Raw genomic sequence first — 16,994 nt, 5'->3', positions numbered from 1 at the left:
AGGAGTAAGTCATACTGGTGTGCTCTGTATCCATTGCAGTTTTCTGGTAAGGTAGTTCGGCATTCCAAAGTAGATGTAGTCGGCGTAGTGTATCCTTCCTTGACATTGATGAGAGAGATTGTGTTGGAAGGTGAGAAAGGTAGCATCCATTTGGTTGTGCATAGGTGGACGAAGTACTTCTTCACTAATGCAGTGACTAGGGTTCTAGTGTTTTGGTTGTTGTCCATCAATATTCTGAGATGTTTAACTACTTAGGATGCTTCCGGTCTGTTTCAAATTTTGGTAGGCCATGGTATGTGCTGTTGAGTTGAGGGGTTGTTGGGAGTGATCGTTGTTTCTGTTTTGTCTGGGTTGTGTTTAAGGATGTTGTTGCTCATCCTGCTGTTGATTTGTGAGAAGTGTTAAAGGGTTTGGTTTCTCTCTCCGCTGGTGTTCATCCCGTAAATGTTTTGTGTGCTGACTGCATAGTTCAGGCAAGTGAGACCTTGTCCCTTGAAGAGTTTCACGAGTGGGGTAATGTTAATGTTGCAGAGTAGAGGTGAGAGGCATCAGCCTCATTGAATCCCACAGATGGGTGTGGGAGGTGTTGAGCTGAAGGGTGGGGTGACCAGGTGATTTCCGTTCTTATCCATAGTAGTGCACTGTTGCTTAGCTCTCTTTCATGGGTTCTTTTGATGAGGGTTGCAGGGTGACTGTGTCAAAGGTTGCTCAAAAGTAAAAATGGGGAAGTAATGTTTGAGTCAATTCCATTCCTTTCGTAGGTCTGAAGCCGACTTGTATCTGGTCCGGTAGATGGTTGTTTTCTATGTGTGCCATGCTCCCTTTTGCCGCACAGCTCTGTGCAAAAGTAGAGCCTTCCACTTGAAGTAAATTTGGGGCAAGAGTCATTGCCTTCAAAGATAAAATAACCCTGCCACTAAAAGCAAAGCAGCCGTCCTCCCCACTGCCTGCAGTAGGACACGGTTCACTGGTACCCGAGTTCTGTTTCAAACACCGCCCTGGTTGAGGAATGATACAGGCGTGTAAAGCTTGGAGCTGTCACTTGTGCCAGTAGGAAAGTTGCTTGCCCCCCTTCCCCGAGCCGAAGAAGTGTGTGTGTTGGGCAGTATAGCCCATAGGAGTCCTAAGCAAGCTCAACTTGCATGCCGGGCCAAATAGCTGAACCTTTGGTGCTTGACCCCTTGCACCTTTCCATGATAGTCTGGACCAAGACAGAAGAGCTTATAGGAACATGCGTTCCATGCAAGTGGTGAATGGACTCTAGGCACACTGCCTGGTGGTTCTGCTGTCATGTAAGAAAGGGGATTTCTGGTGTGTAGGTAAGGGAGGTCGTTTAATTGCAGACTTATATGGTTCTATGTGATCTGCTGAAAAAGATTTCATTTTATTTTTTTTGTAAGGGTAATATTTGCCACAAACCAAATATATGTGGGGGAGACCCCCCTTAACTCCCCTACATTAGTTATTAGTCTAAACTCCCGGCCCCCACATATATTTAGGGCAAAATCCAATATAAAAACTTTGATGAAATCTCCTGTGGCAAAAACTCCCTATTGTGACTTAATATAGTGCTTCATGACTCTGACTTAGTTGGTTATAGAGAAACAGCTGTGGGTTAGGGCCCTATGGTTCATAATCCTTTTAGGATATACTTTATTAATGGCCTGCACAGTCAGTTCGAACAGGATTGGTCCACTATCAAAGGGTATGCTTTTCCTCCAGGCAGAAGGCTTCTCTGATCCTGGTAACCCCTCTATGGCTGTCTCAGACCTGGTATGGAGCCCTTTTAGAAATATCCACTGGCATTCTTCACCCTTTAGTAATGTTTCCAGTGATACTATTGAATGTGGATGGTGACCTCCTTGAGTTGGTGTGAATGGGTCCCTCCAGTTGGTAGTGTGGAACATTTCAGGGGTTCCTGCGATGTCCACAGTTTCTTCCATCATTGGGCAATCTTGGAGGGTCGAACGGCTTGGGTAACTTGGCGTTTGAGGAGAAACCTGGTTCTCTTTATTGCACATACAGTCGAGGTAGTGTACTTTCTATCAGGATTATTTGAGTAAGCTAAAGCTTTCCAAACCATCGACCTATACAGGCCAGCCACCTCAGCAAGCGATCGGTTGCTTGGTCACTTACCGGTAGGTAATCCCTCCAATATATGTCATTTTCTAAAGGTTGTTTTTATTAGGTGACACGATGGCAAAGAGAGGACGCTCCTTACACGCTCCGATATTTATCGATTGTTAATGGTGACCATACTCACGTAAGCCATGTCACAGAGCGCTTGCCTCTGTCTGTTGTCAAGTTCATTCAGTCATATTCTTTGCGGTTGGCTGTCCAATAAAGAGGTTCCATGCAAAAGGTACACCTCCGTTGTCTTTCATATAATTACACTTTTCCTATACAGATTGCTAAGAAATTGGCATTGACCTTAGGTGCCACAACTGGACTTGTGTGGAAGTGATTCAGTCTAGGATATGCTTGCGTAACTCAAGCTATCTTACCGTCAGGTGTGAACTGGCATCCAAAAGTGGCTTTCGGAATTATTTTCAAAGTGGGCCCCATATTACACTGTGTGAGCAAACCTAACCCCTTTTAGACAGGTGTGGGGGTTCCCCCATTGCTGGAAATGGGAAAAAAGTACTGGGGGAACCCTCTGATCCTTGGAGAGGGGCGTGGTCCCAGGCCAAGTCACGCAATGCAGTATCTCAAAATAGAACCCAATCCCAGGCATTTGCATAAAAGCAAAGGGCATTATAGGAATATAATTATGCCTAGAATTTTCAATTTGAAACATGTCTTATTGGGATTCTGTAAGAAAGCCTTTTGAGTGAATAATGGAAGATGGGCTCTGCAGTTTTAATTTGTCCCCTTTTCCATAGGTGAAGCAGGTGAGAGCCCCCCGACCCCCTTTTGGCCCATATTTGCCTGTATTTTGTGCCCCCAGGCCCTGTGTGCCCCATCCCAGCACCCCTTCCTGGTGTCCACTCCCGCCTCCAGCCCCCCCCCCCACCCTCTGATTGCTGTTTTCCTTCCTCCACTGAGTCTAGTGACTCATTTTTCCCACCTGCTTCCCTTTGCATCAGTGAAGCAGGTGAGTTTTGTTGTGCCCCCTGACCCCCTTCTGGCCTTTATTTGCTCGAATTTAGTGCCCCCAGGCCCTGTGTGCTGTGTACCGCACCCCAGCACCCCTTCCTGGTGTCCACTCTCACCTCCAGCCCGCCCCCACCATCTGATTGGCTGTTTTCCTTCCTCCATTGAGTCACTACCATCGAGAAGCAGGTGGGTGCCCCGCATCCCATGCCGCCCACAGCTGCCCCAAAAGTTATTTCTGCCCCACCCTAGGCCCTCGTTCCTCCTCAGTTTCCTCTGCTGCCCGCTCCTGCCTGATTGTCCCCACTCGCGCCTCCCTTCCAGCCCGCCATTGACTATTTGTGGCTGCTGCCTCCATGCTTCCTTAAGCAGGTGAGTACCGCCACACCCAAGGCCTCTGATTGGTGGACTCATCTGGTTGTACCTGAACCTACCAAGGCAGCCCCCCTGCCTGGCAAACCCTGCGGCTAAGGGCCCCAAGGCAAAGGGCGGCTCCTCTGGAAAATGTCAGCAGGTGTTTGCAGGGAAGCCAGTGAAGCCAGCGACCAGCCGTCAACCTGCAGCAACCGAAATGTAAGTGTGGCACGGTTGGGTAGTAGAGCAATTACTTTACTCCAGAAAGCCCCACCACTCCACATTATCATTGTAACTGTAAATGCATGCATGTGCCACACTTAGACGCACCTTTAAATGGTAGCTTTCGCCACACCTGGAGGTAGCAATTGACATTAGTCTACATCTACATCACATTTGGATAGAATTGTGAAATTTGGCTATGCAAGACCCCGACAAAATCGCCAATGATAGCTACTGTCACATCTAGATAACCCAAAGATCACTGCAAAGTCCAATGAGTAATGCTCTATTGTGACTGTGTCGCATCTAGACAGTGCACACATATTTGACGGAATTGTAATGACAGCATGTGCCACACCTCGATGAAACTGTGGACAGTAGCATGTGCCTCTCTTGGATAGAATGGTGAATGTTAGAATCACTAAGTATTGGGAAAACTACCCTGCGCTGCATCTAGATAGGATTGTGAATGTCAGCAATGCGGCACTAATTGATAGGACTGTGACTGTTAGCGATGCCACACTTAGCTAGATTTCTATACATTAGCCTGCCGTACTTAGAGTTGTGACCATTAGCCTACGCCAGACTCGAACAGGATTGTGAATGTTAGCAATGCCACACCTCCGCTTTTAGTTAGAACTGTGAACATTAGCATGTGCCTCACCGGGACGTGAATGGTAACTTCGGCCTGCGTTGCATCTGGTTAGGTTTATGGATGCTAGCATGTACCACACTTTGAGATGAAATTATGAACATTAGTCTAAGTCGCATCTAGATAGAATGGAATTCTCAGCACGTTTGCGAATGTTACTAATGCCGCTCCGGGTTAGATGTGCGTCACTAATTGATAAGACTGTGAATGTTAGCAATGCCACACTTAGCTAGATTTGCAAACAGTAGCCTGCGTTGCATATAGATAATATTATAAATGTTAACAATGCCATATTTAGCTAGATTTGTAAACAGTAGCCTGCATTGCATCTAGATAATATTATAAATGTTAACAATGCCATACTTAGCTAGATTTGCAAACAGCAGCCTGCGTTCCATCTAGATAAGATTATAAATGTTAACAATGCCATATTTAGCTAGATTTGTAAACTGTAGCCTGCATTGCATCTTGATAATATTATAAATGTTAACAGTGCCATACTTAGCTAGATTTGCAAACAGTAGCCTGCGTTGCATATAGATAATATTATAAATGTTAAAAATGCCATACTTAGCTAGATTTGTAAACAGTAGCCTGCATTGCATCTAGATAATATTATAAATGTTAACAATGCCATACTTAGCTAGATTTGCAAACAGCAGCCTGCGTTCCATCTAGATAAGATTATAAATGTTAACAATGCCATATTTAGCTAGATTTGTAAACTGTAGCCTGCATTGCATCTTGATAATATTATAAATGTTAACAGTGCCATACTTAGCTAGATTTGCAAACAGTAGCCTGCGTTGCATATAGATAATATTATAAATGTTAAAAATGCCATACTTAGCTAGATTTGTAAAGAGTAGCCTGAGTTGCATCTAGATAATATTATAAATGTTAACAATGCCACACTTAGCTAGATTTGTAAACAGTAGCCTCTGTTGCATATAGATAAGATTATAAATGTTGACAATGCCACACTTAGCTAGATTTGTAAACAGTAGCCTGCGTTCCATCTAGATAATATTATAAATGTTAACAATGCCATACTTAGCTAGATTTGTAAACAGTAGTCTGAGTTGCATCTAGATAAGATTATAAATGTTAAAAATGCCATACTTAGCTAGATTTGTAAAGAGTAGCCTGAGTTGCATCTAGATAAGATTATAAATGTTAACAGTACCATAATTAGCTAGATTTGTAAACAGTAGCCTGCGTTGCATATAGATAATATTATAAATGTTAACAATGCCATACTTAGCTAGATTTATAACAGTAGCCTGCGTCACATCTACTTCTAGCTAGGATTGTGAATGTTAGCAATTCCGCACTTGATTAGAATCATGTACATTATCCTGCGTCACTTATTGATAGGACTGTGAATGTTAGCAATGCCACACTTAGCTAGATTTGTAAACATTAGCCTGTGTTGCATCTAGATAAGATTATAAATGTTAACAGTACCATAATTAGCTAGATTTGTAACAGTAGCCTGCGTTGCATATAGATAATATTATAAATGTTAACAATGCCATACTTAGCTAGATTTGTAAACAGTAGCCTGCGTTGCATATAGATAATATTATAAATGTTGACAATGCCACACTTAGCTAGATTTATAACAGTAGCCTGCGTCACATCTACTTCTAGCTAGGATTGTGAATGTTAGCAATTCCGCACTTGATTAGAATCATGTACATTATCCTGCGTCACTTATTGATAGGACTGTGAATGTTAGCAATGCCACACTTAGCTAGTTTTGTAGACATTGGCCTGCACTGCATGTGCATAGGATTGTGAATGTCAGCAATGCCACACTTAGCTAGATTTCTACACAGTAGCCTGCCGCACTTAGAGTTGTGAACATTAGCCTACACCAGACCCGGACATGATTGTAAATATTGGCAGTGCTGCACTCAGAATTCTGAACATTAGCCTGCACCAGACCTGACAGGACTGTGAACGTTGGCCTGAGTCTCTTCTGGATAGAAATGCAAATGCTTGGTACGTCCCTCTCTTCGGTGCAGCTGTGTACACTAGCATGAACCGCATCTAGACAGAAATGCGAATGTAAATATTAACATGCCCCATGCGTTCATCACTATGAACCATTCAGCTGCGGGCGGCAGGAGGGGCGGACGGAATGATGAAATGGATAGAATGGGCGAAATGGATAGAGTGGATAGAATACATGAAATCGGTAGAACAGTTCAAATGGATGAAATGGTCAAATGGATAGAGTTGGACGGAATGGACAGAACGAAAAGAGTGGACAGAATGGTTAGAGTGGATGAAATGGATGCAATAAATAAGAGTGGATAGAGTGGACGGAATGCATGGAATGGATAGAGTAAATGAATTGGATAGAATGTAGAGAGTGGATGAAATGCATGGAATAAATAAAAGTGGACAGAATGGATTGAGTGGATGGATTGGTTGGAGAGGACTGAATGGACAGAATGGATAGAATGGAGAATGTTGAGGGAACTGACACAATAGATGGAATGGATGGAATGAATAAGAGTAGCTGGAATGGACAGAGTGCACTGAATGGATAGGGTGGATGGAGTCGATGGAATGGACAGAGTGGACAGAACGGACAGAGTGGATGAACTGACAGAGCGGATGAAACACAAATGTAAATGTTAACCTGCTTCCCAGTTCACTATCTGTTGCTTTATATACGTATCTGTCATGATTGACGGGCCAGGAGCACCCAAATCTTATCACCCCAGTGCAGCAGTGGGGTCATTGAGGCAGGGTTTGAGCCCTTGCCGGATCGGGCCTCAGAACTGGCATGGAAGAGCCTCCTGGCGCCTCTGGCACCAGGCTCATGTAGCCGAATATAAGGGACTATGGGGCTAGGCAGCTCCAACATGGCGGGCCACTGGCCCTTGGATTCAATCTCAAACTGCAGGCTAGACTCTGGGTGTGGCAGGGTGTATAAGCCCCACCCATGCCTGGGAACGTGCTCGAATTAGTCTGCACCTAGCAGCGTAACACTCATTACGAAAACTGCTGTCTGAGATCAGCCTGCAACCTGAAAAGGAACCAGAGACCAGTTTTTACAAGAACTTGAGAACAATAATCACCCGCACTTACCCTTGTCTCCAGCAGCAGCCGACGGATGCAGGATTCTCCCGTCGGCACCGGGACCTGCAAGAAAGGAGCGGAGACTTACCCACCGATGGCTGACACCACCATACAGTCCCGCCATCTCCACCATCAGAGCGGGACCTGCTCACCTCACCGGCATCCGTAACGATCGTTCGCATTCAGCTGGACCCACTCACAGCACCGGCACCTGCAACGAGAAAAAGAACAGGTTAGCAATTTTCTGGGCATAGCCAATCCAGGCAGAGCTCACCGGAAGGCATTCAGCGCTGCGAGCTGGGAAAACAGCACAAGGACAAGGGGACCACAGAGCAAAGACCAAACTAACTTTACAACAAAAGAGAGCGAATCAGAGAACGAACACAGACAGTATAAGAAAAGAACAAACTTAACCACAATACTTACCCACAAATAGAAGCAGCACCACAACAACATGAGTGTTGCCACAGCTGTACTGGGCTACTGATCGATTACGCAAGGGTCAGTGAAGTAACTGGACTCTAGAGCACACGCGCCCCTGCTGAGAGTAGCAGGAAGGAGAGCCCACCATCCAAAAACACCAGGTGAGCGTGCCCTGGGAAAAGGTACCCGAGTCTGGAGGCGCAAAGGGGGGGGACCACGGGTGGAAGGTCCTGGCAGGCTAACTCACCGCCTTTCCCCCCACCAGAGGAGCAGATCCCCAAGACCAGCCCAGGAAATACAGTGCAGGCCCCAGAGCTAGGCAAGCAGACTCGCCACGCCCATGTGGAGACAAGGTGAGCGTAACAGTATCCCCCTCCTGTCGCTATCAACCCAGCCCCCGGTCTCTGTGTGTCTGTATGTCAATCTGCTCCCTGCCTGTCTGGCACCTTAAATATAATCACTACGCCTACTCTCGACTACACACCATCATTCAACTAGAACACAGCTATACCCCTGACTAATTCGGCCTAGCTGTCCACATACGAACTCGACCCCATGATCACCTCATCACCCTATAAAACGCAGCTAGCTGAGCACATTCCTGCTAATTGCTCACATATGCGTCCTTCAGGCCTAACGCGCCCAAAGCCCCGTCTGGGTGTCCACCCACCAAACTGCACACATCCAACTGATATCTCCAGCACCACACCTAATGCTAGGATGCAGCCACCATCCAGCAATTACATCAGCTGCACACATATCCAGTGCACCCACGCACCCTACGACACTAGGGATAATGACCAGAACTAGGGTTCCCGAGGGCGTTCAACCTTCCAGCGCTTTGAGGTCATACTAATGATATATAGAGTGCTATATAAATGCCAAGTAACATAACATAACACTACTAGAAATGTCTCTACATATTACAGAACATATATACCAGTCTGGGAAGCTGCAACAAGTATTTGAGCCTTTGGCTGTTTTTGTATTCAGTTGCCTATGCCGAGTTTACTGAAAGTGTGTGTTGCAATGTGGGTTGCTTCTGCATGTGATAACTCGGCTTCAGGACAGATCTTGCTGGGTGGCTCCTGTTCTGAAGCCGAGTTGTCACATGCACAAGCAACCCGTGCTAAATTAAGGAGTCTGCTTTCAGAAGACTTGTCACTGCAGAGACTTTTGAAAGCTGCCTGTTTGTTGTAATGAAGGTGTGTTGTGGGCATTCCCCGGGGTCTGGGGAAAGGGCGGCAGGGCATGTTTTGCAGGAGCCCTGCTCCGTCATGTTCCGGCCCATTTCCTGCGCTGGCTCCCACCACAAGAACATTTGAAAGGCCTGTCTGGAAATGTGCAGAGTTTCCGGTAGGTTAGTACACCACTGCTTACCGTTACTCCTTAGGGTTTTGGAAGAAAACAATGAGCATTTATAGAGTACTGAAAAAAGGTGGGGCAGGGAGCTGGGAAAATTGAACAGGGGCAGGCCATGAATGACACTGTGAGGCAATCATGTTTTATGCTGGTACTTGTATTTTTGTTTTTCTCCTTCTACACACGCCTACAAGCAGACAAACTAAGTCTGGCTCATAGTGGCACACCAGACATAGGGCCAATTGGCAAGTATGTAGATGAAGAGGGCTTCTCTTATTGGCTGCAAAGGACACATTAGGGCCTTTGGTGTTGCAGGAGGGGCGAGAGGGACTGTGTATCATCTGGTAGTTGCCACACTAGTTCCTCTCCTTGTGAACACCTTTATTAATTCCAGGATTTTTAGGCGACAATGCGTTGCGTACTGGGTCTTTCAGTGAAATACAATGGAAACAGTGAAACTACAAGCCCCAGCATGCTGAAACTACAAGCCCCAGCATGCTGAAACTACAAGCCCCAGCGTGCTGAAACTACAAGCCCCAGCGTGCTGAAACTACAAGCCCCATCATGCTGAAAAAACAAGCCCCAGCATGCTGAAAAAACAAGCCCCAGCGTGCTGAAACGACAAGCCCCATCGTGCTGAAACGACAAGCCCCAGCGTGCTGAAACGACAAGCCCCAGCGTGCTGAAACGACAAGCCAAAGCGTGCTGAAACGACAAGCCCCAGCGTGCTGAAACGACAAGCCCCAGCGTGCAGAAACGACAAGCCCCAGCGTGCTGAAACTACAAGCCCCAGCGTGCTGAAACTACAAGCCCCAGCGTGCTGAAACTACAAGCCCCAGCATGCTGAAACGACAAGCCCCAGCATACTATGTGCTGTTGGCTAAACGATCGGGACTGGATATAGGCAATCCTGAATATGGGCAGAGATTTGGTGATGGGGAAGTGACATCCATGTATAACCGACTATCACTGTCACCCTAATATGGAATATTCCGTCGAATAGTCTTATATTTGCAATGCCTTCCCCTTGCAATCTATAACGTGTATCTGCAGTAACCCTACTGTGTATTTATGTAACACTGTATAGCACGGCCCTTCCTTTATATATATTTTTTAATAATCCTCCTTTCTTGCTCCCAGTATCCAATAGTGCCCCGTGTACCAGCAGGACCACGGATTTAACAGCATGGAGGCTATTGACTGGATGAGACTTAGCCGGAGGCAAGCGAGGCTAGAAATCGGAGGCATGGATGGGGCAGCCTGTGATTGGCTGTGGAGTAGCCTGAGGCAAGCGTGGCCTCTGATTGACAGAAGTGGCATGAGGCTGAGAAGTAGCGGGAGGCAAGCGTGGCCCTTAATTGACAGAGAAGTGGCCAGAGGCTCTTATTGGATGAGAAGTAGGCAGGGGCAAGGTAGGCCTCTGATTGACAGAAGTGGCGGGAGGCCGCCTATTGGCTAAGAAGTAGCTGCCTGCGGCATGGAGGTGTGTGATTGGCTGGGGTGGTTTCTGATGGCTAGAGGCGGGATGCAGGTGATGCTCATTGGCTGGCAGGACCGCGCCCTCTTTAAAAGGTGAAGGCAGGCAGGCAGGCAGGATGCGCGGGAGCAGCCGGAGGGCTGAGGAGGTGGAGACCGCGAGGGGGGCGGAAGGTGGTCCTTTTCTGGCGCTCCTCTTATGTTGTCTCTGCTTCCTGGCCTCTCCTGGCTGGCTTTGATCGCTGGACTTTTGCAAATGTGTGCGGTCACCTCTTGTGTTTTGTTTCCTTCGCAGGTTTGCTGCATCGTCGTACGGTGCCTCGAAGTGGGCTTCTCCCTCTTTAAATGCTTTTAACTGTATTTTTTTTTTACAGGGTCGGCGTTTGCTCTTCCTGCGCCCCCGGAAGTCGGCGTTCTGCAGGTAATTTGCACTTCCATTTCTCCTCTGCGTGTCTAGGAGCTGTGCAAGCGCTGCGGTGGCGCCGGGTAACGCTGCATGGCCCTTCCCTGTAGTGCCGTGAGGTGCAAGGCTTGCAGCGCCGCGCTTTATTGCTCATCTCTTTAGCGCCTTGCCTCGCGGCCGAGGCAAGGCGCTAAAGTGTATAGAGTATTGCACTGGGGGGGGGAATGTATACAGGTGTATAGAGTATTGTATACATTCCCTCCCCCAGTGCAATACTCTATACACCACCTGTATACATTCCCCCTCAGTGCAATACTCTATACACCTATACTCCACCTGTATACATTCCCTCCCCCAGTGCAATACTCTATACACCTATACTCCACCTGTATACATTCCCTTCCCCCTCCAGTGCAATACTCTATACACCAGTATACATTCCCCCTCCAGTGCAATACACCTATATTCCACCTGTATACATTCCCTTCCCCCTCCAGTGCAATACTCTATACACCTATACTCCACCTGTATACATTCCCTCCCCCAGTGCAATACTCTATACACCTATACTCCACCTGTATACATTCCCTCCCCCAGTGCAATACTCTATACACATTTCATTCCCCCTCCAGTGCAATACTCTATACACCACCTGTATACATTCCCCCTCAGTGCAATACTCTATACTCCACCTGTATACATTCCCCCTCCAGTGCAATACTCTATACACCTATACTCCACCTGTATACATTCCCTCCCCCAGTGCAATACTCTATACACCTATACTCCACCTGTATACATTCCCTCCCCCAGTGCAATACTCTATACACCTATACTCCACCTGTATACATTCCCTCCCTCAGTGCAATACTCTATACACCTATACTCCACCTGTATACATTCCCTCCCCCAGTGCAATACTCTATACACCACCTGTATACATTCCCCCTCAGTGCAATACTCTATACAAATTGAATCACTAGGTCGCCTAGTGATTCAATTTGTCCATTGTAGGTATATCTTGGGACATTGGGGGTATTCTGGGGATTGACCTTGATGTGAGGAGAGAACCTGGTCTGGATGCCACTTTTTAGGGCAGTTTTCTTCCAGATGCTCAGTGTGGTGTGAGGAACCTGTAGTTGACCATGGATGATTGCCTTAAGGAGAGGTGGGGTTGCCAGGGCCCTCTCGGCCTGGACATGGGGCCTGATAAAGTCCGTAGTGTACCAGTGGCCAAGGAATTGGGCTTGAGCGGCCCAGTAATAGCGTTGCATGTCAGGGAGCGCAAGGTCCCCTTTTGCCACAGGTTGAATGATTGTGGTATAAGCCACTCTTGCTACTTTTCCCACCCAGAGCAGGTCGAGTATCAGACTTTGGATGCAGCATAGAAATTGTTGCGACAGTAACGGGGGAATGTTTGCAAAGAGGTAGAGAAGTTTTGGTAGAATGATCATCTTGACTAGGGAGACTCGGCCGCACAGCGTGAGCGGGGAGGAGTTTCCATCTATTTACTTTGCTACATAGTGTTTCTACCATGTTTTCATAGTTGTCTTGATGGGATCTGGACAAAATGATACCCAGCTATCTGACCTTCGAGTGTTACCAGTGGAATCCAAAGTCGGTAAATTGTAGAGGAAATATAATGGATTTCGAGTGATACATTTTTAGGCCTGAGAGATTGACAGCCCCGCGATAGTTGAAGGCAGTGGTATTGAAGTTGGGGATTTGGGAGGGGGTGTGGCTGGGTAACAGCAGGAACAAGGCACGTATATCCTAACTACACAACTCTTGAACTGGGCATCGCCAAAGTGTTTCAAGGTTCCAACAAGCAAACGCCAATTTCTATGCTAGGCGGTGGAGGAATGAGGGTTTTATACTAATTGACCTAATTTAGGATACTTTTGGGACATGTATGCAGGGCAACCCCAACCCAAAAAACCCCTGCTACCCCACCCAATCCCCTTATACTATTTATAATCCAATACCAACCCAATACATAGGACCACTATAATTGGGTCAATTGTGCAAAATGTTACTTGTAGAAGGTCACTTTGTGTAAAACTTAAACTCCTTTATGGAGAGGCCCTACCGTAGGAATGGCAAACTCTGTAATTGGAGATTGTTTTTGGGGGAGGGGGTGGAATTTGCATCCATATATTCTAAAATGACCCACTACCTAGGTGGGATTTGATTCAGTTCTTGCCTCTATAGGCTTGTTCTGAGGTTTTGGGATATCTTAGGATTGGTTGGCTTCATTGGACAGATATTACTGCTCTCTACAACCCTGTCTTTTCCTTTTTCTATCCTCAAGTCTTTTCTCCCCTATCCATTTCTTTACCTGCTTACATTATGGTATGATTCAATCATGAAATTTGGCTTTTTAAGCCTGCCCTCAGCACCACAGCCGGGTGTTTCCTCGGGGGCACCCCCTTTTTGCGCTCCCCTGGAAACCCTGTGCTGTGGTGCTGACGGCAAAGGAGACCTGGTGGAAGTTGGCGCCATCCATCATGTCTCTCGAGATAGCCTGAATTTCGGCTCTGTTCTTTTTGTTCCGTGTGCCACAAAGCTACATTTGGATTCAGTAGTGGGTGAAACTGGCTTGCCAGCTTCCCTGTGGCCCATCGATCATCCAGTTAAGTTTGAGCTGGTGACTTTGTTTAAGACTACCCTGGAGCCTGATGGCAGCAGTAAGCGGTGGTTTCCATCTGAGGGTTATCCTTGGTGAGTTCTGGAGCTTTAATATGCCATTAAAGACCAGGAATAGTAATTGGTGACTAGCAAAGGTTGGTACTTGGAGGCATTTAATTGTCCAGCTCATCAGTTGTTTCATGTATAGCTTGTTATACACAGGGGGGCGGCGGAGCTTGGGACACCACTCCATGCCCTGAGGGAGCAGATCAAGAAAATGGCTCACTGTGTCGTAGGGAAGGCTGGTGGCATGATTTTTGGTTGGCTGGCCACGTCATGAAGTTAGTGGCTCTATTCCTGTGTGCTTTGTTGGGGTGCAGAGGTGGTAGGTTTGAAGTACTGCTATCTCCATTGTATGGAGCAGAAGTTTGCGATTAACATGAGGGGCTTTGTAATTAATGTGTTGACTGTTGAGCTCTCGTGTTCTGAGCTTGGTTTCCAGACTGCCCTGGAGCTGATGTCAAGATCCCGCCAGCAGCTCTTGTTCTGGAAGCAGTGGTTGCCTACATTGGAGGATCGAATTTGGTGAGTTGAGCTGTAAATTCCTAGTACAGGGGCATGCCATTGGCTACTGGATGTGGGGAGAGAAAGGGCAAACACACGTGGTCATGACCAAGACTTCGCCATAGTTGGGAAGATGGATCCACGTGTGGCAGATACTGCTGGTATTTTAGAAGCCACAATGGCTTGCTATTGGTGCAAGTAAAACTATAGTGGGGGGGAGAAAGGATAAGGGGCATATCTGGTGGTCTGATTGTATTTTGTGTTCGTAGCTGGGGTGGGAGAGTTTAAGAACCGAATTGCCTCCAGTTTGTTTGGCCCTGCAGTTGGGCATTAATCTGTATGACACATAGTAGCTCCATGAATCTTTGCAGTGTTTTAGTGACAGCAGTTACCTACTTGTTTTGGTTCCAGCTGACTTTGTCTCTTGTTTGCTTGTAGGTGAGCCACGGAAGCTATTTTTCCTTGGAGGGTGCTCTAAAAGGTGAAGCTGCACAAGTCGGTCTCCAAAGGGCTGATGGGACTGTTTACACTGGTGCATAAATCTCTGGTTAAATGTGCAATTAACTTAAAGGAGTACTCTGATGCAGCAGATTTTCAGCACTTGGCCTTGAACAGATGGATAGTGAGTTTGAAACTTTGACTGATTTTTTTTTTTTGTTGTTGTTGCTTTCTTCCAGTAACTATTGAATAGCACATTGAACGGGATTGTGGTATGAGTTTTTCATTGAGAAATGCATGCTTTTCATTGGCAGGTGAGTTATTCCTCTGTCCACACTCTACTCCACCTACCCTCACTGTATATTCCACCTGTATACATTCCCCCCTCCAGAGCAAATATCTGTACACCTATACTCCACCTGTATACATTCCCCCCATCCAGTGCAATACTACTCCACCTGTATACATTTCCCCTCCAGTGCAATACTCTATACACCACCTGTATACATTCCCTTCCCCCTCCAGTGCAATACTCTATACACCTATGCACATTCCCCCTCCAGTGCAATACTCTATACACCTATACTCCACCTGTATACATTCCCTCCCCCAGTGCAATACTCTATACACCTATACTCCACCTGTATACATTCCCCCCATCCAGTGCAATACTACTCCACCTGTATACATTTCCCCTCCAGTGCAATACTCTATACACCACCTGTATACATTCCCTTCCCCCTCCAGTGCAATACTCTATACACCTATACTCCACCTGTATACATTCCCTCCCCCAGTGCAATACTCTATACACCACCTGTATACATTCCCCCTCCAGTGCAATACTCTATACACCTATGCTCCACCTGTGTGCAATACTCTATACACCAGTATACATTTCCTTCCCCCTCCAGTGCAATACTCTATACACCACCTGTATACATTCCCCCTCCAGTGCAATACTCTATACACCTATACACCGTCCCTCCCCCAGTGCAATACTCTATACACCACCTGTATACATTCCCTCCCCCAGTGCAATACTCTATACACTCCACCTGTATACATTCCCTTCCCCCTCCAGTGCAATACTCTATACACCACCTGTATACATTACACTCCCCCCCAGTGCAATACTCTATACACCACCTGTATACATTCCCTCCCCCAGTGCAATACTCTATACACTTATACTCCACCTGTATACATTCCCCCAGTGCAATACTCTTAACACCTATACACAGTCCCTCCCCAGTGCAATACTCTATACACCTATACACAGTCCCTCCCCCAGTGCAATACTCTATACACCACCTGTATACATTCCCTCCCCCAGTGCAATACTCTATACACTTATACTCCACCTGAATACATTCCCTTCCCCCTCCAGTGCAATACCCTATACTCCACCTGTATACATTACATTCCCCCCAGTGCAATACTCTATACACCTATACTCCACCTGTGTACATTCCCCCTCCAGTGCAATACTCTACACACCACCTGTATACATTCCCCCTCCAGTGCAATACTCTATACACCACCTGTATACATTCCCCCTCCAGTGCAATACTCTATACACCACCTGTATACATTCCCCCTCCAGTGCAATACTCTATACACCACCTGTATACATTCCCTCCCCCAGTGCAATACTCTATACACCTATACTCCACCTGTGTACATTCCCCCTCCAGTGCAATACTCTACACACCACCTGTATACATTCCCCCTCCAGTGCAATACTCTATACACCTATACTCCACCTGTATACATTTCCTTTCCCCCTCCAGTGCAATACTCTATACACCACCTGTATACATTCCCTCCCCCAGTGCAATACTCTATACACCACCTGTATACATTCCCTCCCCCAGTGCAATACTCTATACACCTATACTCCACCTGTGTACATTCCCCCTCCAGTGCAATACTCTACACACCACCTGTATACATTCCCCCTCCAGTGCAATACTCTATACACCACCTGTATACATTTCCTTTCCCCCTCCAGTGCAATACTCTATACACCACCTGTATACATCCCCCCTCCAGTGCAATACTCTATACACCACCTGTATACATTCCCTCCCCCAGTGCAATACTCTATACACCTATACTCCACCTGTGTACATTCCCCCTCCAGTGCAATACTCTACACACCACCTGTATACATTCCCCCTCCAGTGCAATACTCTATACACCTATACTCCACCTGTATACATTTCCTTTCCCCCTCCAGTGCAATACTCTATACACCACCTGTATACATTCCCTCCCCCA

The 16,994-nt window shown here is 46.7% G+C and overlaps 1 long non-coding RNA gene across 1 annotated transcript in view; it reads left to right on the top strand.

Moving 5' to 3' along the window:
- LOC138513195 (uncharacterized) overlaps positions 1–16,994 on the top strand; it is a 271,831-nt gene that overhangs the window by 240,849 nt on the left and 13,988 nt on the right. Inside the window, exons 3-5 of the long non-coding RNA XR_011281728.1 lie at positions 11,053–11,099; positions 14,212–14,294; positions 14,712–14,895. This is a non-coding gene — a long non-coding RNA (uncharacterized lncRNA). The remainder of the gene's footprint in view (positions 1–11,052; positions 11,100–14,211; positions 14,295–14,711; positions 14,896–16,994) is intronic.

This window comes from Ambystoma mexicanum, chromosome 12 (genome assembly GCF_040938575.1).
Source record: "Ambystoma mexicanum isolate Mex_15411 chromosome 12, UKY_AmexF1_1, whole genome shotgun sequence".
Taxonomy (NCBI): Eukaryota; Metazoa; Chordata; class Amphibia; order Caudata; family Ambystomatidae; genus Ambystoma; species Ambystoma mexicanum.
The sequence above is the reverse complement of the archived record's forward strand: the minus strand, read 5'-3'. Positions and strand labels throughout refer to the sequence as shown.